We start from the raw sequence: 6,332 nt of genomic DNA, 5'->3' as shown, positions 1-6,332 counted from the left end.
ACGGGCCTTCAGCAGACCGAGTAACCCCTTGCTCGAGCCAGCGATCTTGGGTCCAAGCTAGTGAGCTTTGCTCAAACCAGATGAGCCCGCGCTCAAACTGGTGACCTTGTGGTCTCAAACCTGGGTCTTTCCGCATCCCAGTCCGATGCTCTATCCACTGCGCCACTGCCTGGTCAGGCATCATCTAGTAGATTTTAGAGAATGGATGTGTAAAGATTCATTTTTTGAGAACTTGAATATCTTAAAATATCTTTTGTCCATGTTGACTATTAATTGACATGGTTTGACCAGGTATAGATTGGAAATCATTCTATCTCAGAATATTGAAGGCAGTTCTAGCAACATTAGAGTTGCTGTGGAAAATCCAATGCTAGTGGATGTTTTTAAAAAATAAACACCTTGAATTTCCCCTTCTTAAAGAAAAGAGTACTTTAAAATTCTCTGTTTTGTCCCTGGTTTTGTGAAATTTCATAATGATGTATATTGAGCTGGATTAGTTTTATTCTTTGTGTGGGCCTTTTAATCTGATGATATTGGCATGAATTATTTTATTAATGACCCCCCCACACCAATTCTCTATTCTCTATTTCTGCAACTCCTGTTAGTTGCTGTTGAATCTTTATACTGCTCCTCTACTCTTATCTCCTATTTTATATCTCTTTGTCTTTTTACTTAAATTTTTGGGAATTTCTTCAACTATATTTTCTATCTGTTTATTGAGCTTTTCATTTCTGGTTTCATACTTTTAATTTCCAAAGGCTCTTTTCTTTTCTCTCTTAGTTTTTTTATATATCATCCTATTCTATTCTTAGATGCCATAACCTATATGAGGCCAGTATATATAGTATATATATATATATATCACATTATATATATAATATTAAAGTTTTCTCCACCTTGCCCACTCTAATTCTTTTCAGGTTGAGATTTTTTTTTTTTTTTTGTATTTTTCTGAAGCTGGAAATGGGGAGAGACAGTCAGACAGACTCCCGAATGTGCCCGACCGGGATCCACCCGGCATGCCCACCAGGGGCGACGCACTGCCCACCAGGGGGCGATGCTCTGCCCCTCCGAGGTGTCACTCTGCTGCCACCAGAGCCACTCTAGCGCCTGGGGCAGAGGCCAAGTTGCCATCCCCAGCACCCGGGCCATCTTTGCTCCAATGGAGCCTTGGCTGCGGGAGGGGAAGAGAGAGACAGAGAGGAAGGAGGGGGTGGGGGGTGGAGAAGCAAATGGGCGCTTCTCCTATGTGCCCTGGCCGGGAATTGAACCTGGGTCCCCCACACGCCAGGCCGATGCTTTACCACTGAGCCAACCGGCCAGGGCCCAGGTTGAGATTTTTATGTTTTTGTGGGGTTTTTGTTTGTTTTGGCCTCTGATTTTCATATTAGAGATTTTCCTCAAATGTTCAATTATCCTTGGCTAGTTAAATCTAAATATATTTAAAAGTGTGGAACATGTGGATAGGGCTTGGGACTTGTGGACCTCATTCATTGTTAGAAGGTCTCGCTGGGCCATTTTGTTGAGTGTGTTAAACTGCTGGTTTCCTCCAAAAGATGTTTCTCCTGGAGCTGTTAACTAATCTTATTTTGGGTAATCATTTTACCATATGTACATGTATGAAATCATCACGTTGTACACCTTAAACATACATGTCCATAATATCTCAGTAAAGCTGGAAATAAATTCCTGTAACAACATGTCTTCCCCTTTTCCTTTGCCATGTGAGGTCTGGCAGCCGAGGAGGCCCCTCTTGGCTCTCTGACTGGAGGGATCCGAAAGGACTGATGGTCCCAGATGCATCGCTGCACTCTTCCCAAGGCCACACCTCCCACCTTGGCTGCTCCACAGTCAACGACTCAGAGTGGCAGGAAATACCAAAGCAAGCCCATTCCTGAAAGACGCAGGATTCCTCTCATGGCTTTCTTTGACATGAAGACTCACCATGGCCTTGCTAAAATCTTCTTAGGACTGCACTGTAGTCTTACATTCTTTCATTTTTTTTCTTTCTCCCTCCCTTCCTTCCTTCTTTCCTTCTATTCTTCCTTCCGTTGTTCCTTCCTTCCTTCCCTCCCTCCTTTACAGGGGACGTAGCTACCTATAACTATAACTAATAGTTCTCCCAGTCTCCTCATCTTCTCTCACAGTTGTTTCCTCTAGTAAATTTCTTCACCTGTCTTGTTCCAGACTGGCATTTGCCTCTCAGAGGCCTCAGACTATTGCAAGTCATACAGGAATTGGGGTCTGAGAAAACACATGGAAAGATAGGAGTTGGGATTTATTGGCTCACTAGTTAACAGGTGTTGAGAATGCTATTCTGAATGGTAGGTAGGCACAGCTAGTCCTGGCACAAGGATGTGGACTGATTGCTAAAGATTTTACCAACGGTGAACTGGAGAAATGTCCAGGTGGAGGGAAATACTCTTGCAGTAGGTAAAGTGATTCAGAAACTTACTTGAGATATATCTTCCATGACAGCTGAGTTGGATAGTTGCTGATCAATTGTAGTAATGCTCTTCAGAGGGATAACTGGAGATTGAGCACCATTAATAAAGCTAATGGCTGAAAGCCATAGGCCTTTTTGGTAGCATATGAAGAGACCTTGATATTCTGTAGTAGATGAGCTCCAGGGATATTTGAATTTTCAGCCAAAGGCAAGTCTCTAATGCCAAAGCTAAAGTGCTTGTTAAAAAAACCTGGGACTCTGAAATATGGAATAAAGACAGCTAAGTGTATGTCACTGAGGATGTTTGCTCTGTAGTTAATCCTCTGACTTTCAAATGTTCTATCCTTCTATAGAAAAGCTGGTACTTCTACTATGCTGGAAATCACTGCATCTGCCTCTCCCTGACAACAAGATGGACACCCCTCAGAAGCTGCTCCCACAACCTGCCTCGAGTGCCAGGGCAATAACTAGGGTTAAATCCCAGCATAAATTGGATAGGGACATGTTGGGCCTGATAATAGAGGAAGGGAACTCCACCAAAAGAGTTGCCTGAATTGGCCAAGATGTATTGGTTGGAGCCAAAAGAGTTACCAAAGATAGAATTTTGAGAGTTCTTGTTCAACAGAGTCAGAATGGAAAACCGGATAAGCAGGAGTTTATTATCTTGGGATATTTTTTCAAGACATGAGATTTAATAACATGGCAAAACCAAATCTCCAAAGAATACAGCAAACTTGATGCTCAGGTAGCTCTTAGAAGAAAGCAATGACCATTCATTGCTCAGTGAGGCAGAAATGTCTGAATTTCCCTGGTGGGCGGTAAAGTAAAGAACAAAACAGTTGAGGGAAGTGGGCAGGCTGAATATAGTATGTGTGTCCAGAAGCCCCACCAGAGGATTGTTTTGAACAGGAGGGTGCCAGGATGAACCTTCTCTGAGACCATTAGAAATGTGCTTATAAGAGGGGCACCAGCATCGCTAAGGAGTTCAGCGATCTTCTCATCTGTAGGTCAGGGATGAGGGTAGGAGAGCACAGAGCTGGACTTGTCAATACACATGGGGAAGAGGGAGGCCCTAAGGAAGAAAGACTAGCTGGAAGCACTTAACTTCTAGCAGCCGGGAAGCTGTATTTACCTGGTGACCAGTGAGGTCCAAGGGGCAGCCAGAGCACTCAGCCAGCTGGGAGTGGTAGAGATGGTTAAAGAGCGTGGTATTCCTAAGGGAGAAATGAACAGGCAGCCAATAAGCTGTTGCTTGATATTTATACTTACAAAGGAGCAAAGATGAACCAGCAGAGGCTGAAGAAAGTTGTCTTTAAAAAGTCTCTTACTCAGTTCTCAACACACAAGCCAATTGCCTGGCTGACAGAGACAGAGAGAGAGTCAGAGAGAGGGATAGACAGGGACAGACAGGAACGGAGAGGTGAGAAGCATCAATCATTAGTTTTTCGTTGTGCATTGCAACACCTTAATTGTTCATTGATTGCCTTCTCATACGTGCCTTGACCGCGGGCCTTCAGCAGACCGAGTAACCCCTTGCTTGAGCCAGCGACCTTGGGCTCAAGCTGGCGACCTCGGGGTCTTGAACCTGGGTCTTCCGCATCCCAGTCCGATGCTCTATCTACTGCGCCACCGCCCGGTCAGGCTTCAACCACTTCTTAAAAATGTATTGATTTTAGAGAGAGAGCGAGAAAAACACATCAGTTTGTTGTTTCATTTATTTATGTGTTTGTTAGTTGATGGTTGTATATGCCCAGACCAAGGATCAAACTCTCAATGGTGATGTATGATGATGATGAACTAACCATCTGAGTTACCTGACCAGGGCTCAACCAATTTTCTTGGTTTTAGTTCCTGGGCTTTTAATTTCTGAGCTTTTGGGGAGTTTTGCCTTCTGGCTTTCCCACGGGCAGCTTAGAATTCAACTCTCTTGGCTCTGCTAAGGCAGTTAAACTGTCTTATAGCTTCCAAATGCCAATACTGTTGTCTTTTATGTTACTGTCTTCTAGGTTCCAAATGCCAATACTGTTGTCTCTTATGTTATTCTCTTTGCCATGTGGGTTTATGGTTTTTATTTCTAAAAATCACTTTGTTATAATGTTATTGGATTTTAGAATGGATTAGAGTCTTTTCTTGGAAGTTGACAAATTCTTTCTCATGGAATCCTATTCAAGCTTTCCCGGTCTCAATCTATAAATATATATATTTTTAATGTTTATTATTTTAGAGAGAAGGGAGAGAGTGAACGAGACAGAAACATCGATCTGTTCCTGTATTGCCCTGACCGGGGTTCGAACTGGCAACATGGATGATGCTCTAACAACCAACCAAGCTATCTGACCAGAGATCCCTGTCTCAATCTACAATGAGAGAAATGACTGAGTTATACTGCTTTCATGGAAAGATTGAACTTGGCTAGTTTTTTAATGAAAATCAAAAGTTCCCTTCAAGTTTTCTACCAGCCACTTAAGCAACATCCCCTCAACTCCAAGAACCACCAAAATAATGTACAGTAATCCCTGTTTATCCATGACTTTACTTTTTTTTTTTTCTGAAGCTGGAAACAGGGAGGCAGTCAGACAGACTCCCGCATGCGCCCGACGGGATCCACCCGGCACGCCCACCAGGGGGCAATGCTCTGCCCATCCAGGGCGTCACTTCTGTTGCGACCAGAGCCACTCTAGCGCCTGAGGCAGAGGCCACAGAGCCATCCCCAGCGCCCAGGCCATCCTTGCTCCAATGGAGTCTTGGTTGCGGGAGGGGAAGAGAGAGACAGAGAGGAAGGAGAGGGGAAGGGGTGGAGAAGCAGATGGGCGCTTCTCCTGTGTGCCCTGGCCGGGAATCGAACCCGGGACTCCCGCACGTCAGGCCGACGCTCTACCACTGAGCCAACTGGCCAGGGCCCATGGCTTTACTTTCTGTGGTTTCAGTTACCTATAGTCAACAGCTGTCTGAAAATAGTAAATGAAGAACTCCGGAAGTAAACAACTTGTAAGTTTTAAATTGCACACAGTTTTGAGTAGCATGATAAAATCTCTGCTCCATTTACCCAAGATGTGATTCATCCCTTTGTCCAGCGTATCCACACTATATACATTACCTGCCTCTTGGTCAATTATTAGCCCTCTCAGTTATCAGATTGACTGTTTTGGTATCTCAGTGCTTGTATTCAAGTAACCCTAATTTACTTACTAATGGCCCCAAAGCCATTCACATAACTTTTTCTATTTATTTATTTATTTATTTATTTATTTATTTATTTATTTATTTTTGCGACAGAATCAGAGAGAGAGACAGAGAGAGGGACAGATAAGGACAGACAGACAGGAAGGGAGAGAGATGAGAAGCATCAATTCTTCTTCGTTTTGACTCCTTAGTTGTTCATTGATTGCTTTCTCATATGTGCCTTGACTTGGGGCTACAATAGAGCCAGTGACCCCTTGCTCAAGCCAGTAACCTTAGGCTCAAGCCAGTGACTATGGAGTCATGTCAATGATCCCATGCTCAAGCCGGTGAGCCCACGCTCAAGCTAGTGATCTCGGGGTTTTGATCCTGGGTCCTTGGAGTCCCAGTGCGACACTCTATCCATTGTGCCACATAACTTTTATAATTGTTCTATTTTGTTATTATTTATTGTTGTTAAGCTCTTACCATGCCCAATTTATAAATTAAACTTTATCATTGGTATGTATGCAAAGGAAAAACCACAGTGTATATAGAGTTATTTGGTACTATCTACAGTTTCTGGCATTCACTGGGGGTCTTGGAATGTATGTCCCATAGATGAGGGAGAACTACTGTATATTTAAAACCAATATGACCTGACCATGTGGTGGCTCAGTGGATAGAGTGTCAGACTGGGATGCAGAGGACCCAGGTTTGAAACCCC

General features: G+C 43.6%; 1 non-coding gene across 1 annotated transcript; it reads right to left on the bottom strand.

The window, feature by feature from the left end:
• Positions 1 to 5,270: 5,270 nt before the first annotated feature.
• TRNAV-GAC (transfer RNA valine (anticodon GAC)) lies at positions 5,271 to 5,346 on the bottom strand. The gene has a single exon. It is a non-coding gene; the product is annotated as a tRNA-Val (tRNA).
• Positions 5,347 to 6,332: the final 986 nt, after the last annotated feature.

The sequence above is a fragment of the Saccopteryx bilineata genome, chromosome 11 (assembly GCF_036850765.1).
Source record: "Saccopteryx bilineata isolate mSacBil1 chromosome 11, mSacBil1_pri_phased_curated, whole genome shotgun sequence".
In the NCBI taxonomy this organism is placed as follows: Eukaryota; Metazoa; Chordata; class Mammalia; order Chiroptera; family Emballonuridae; genus Saccopteryx; species Saccopteryx bilineata.
Note: the sequence above shows the minus strand (reverse complement) of the source record. Positions and strands in the feature narration are given on the sequence as shown.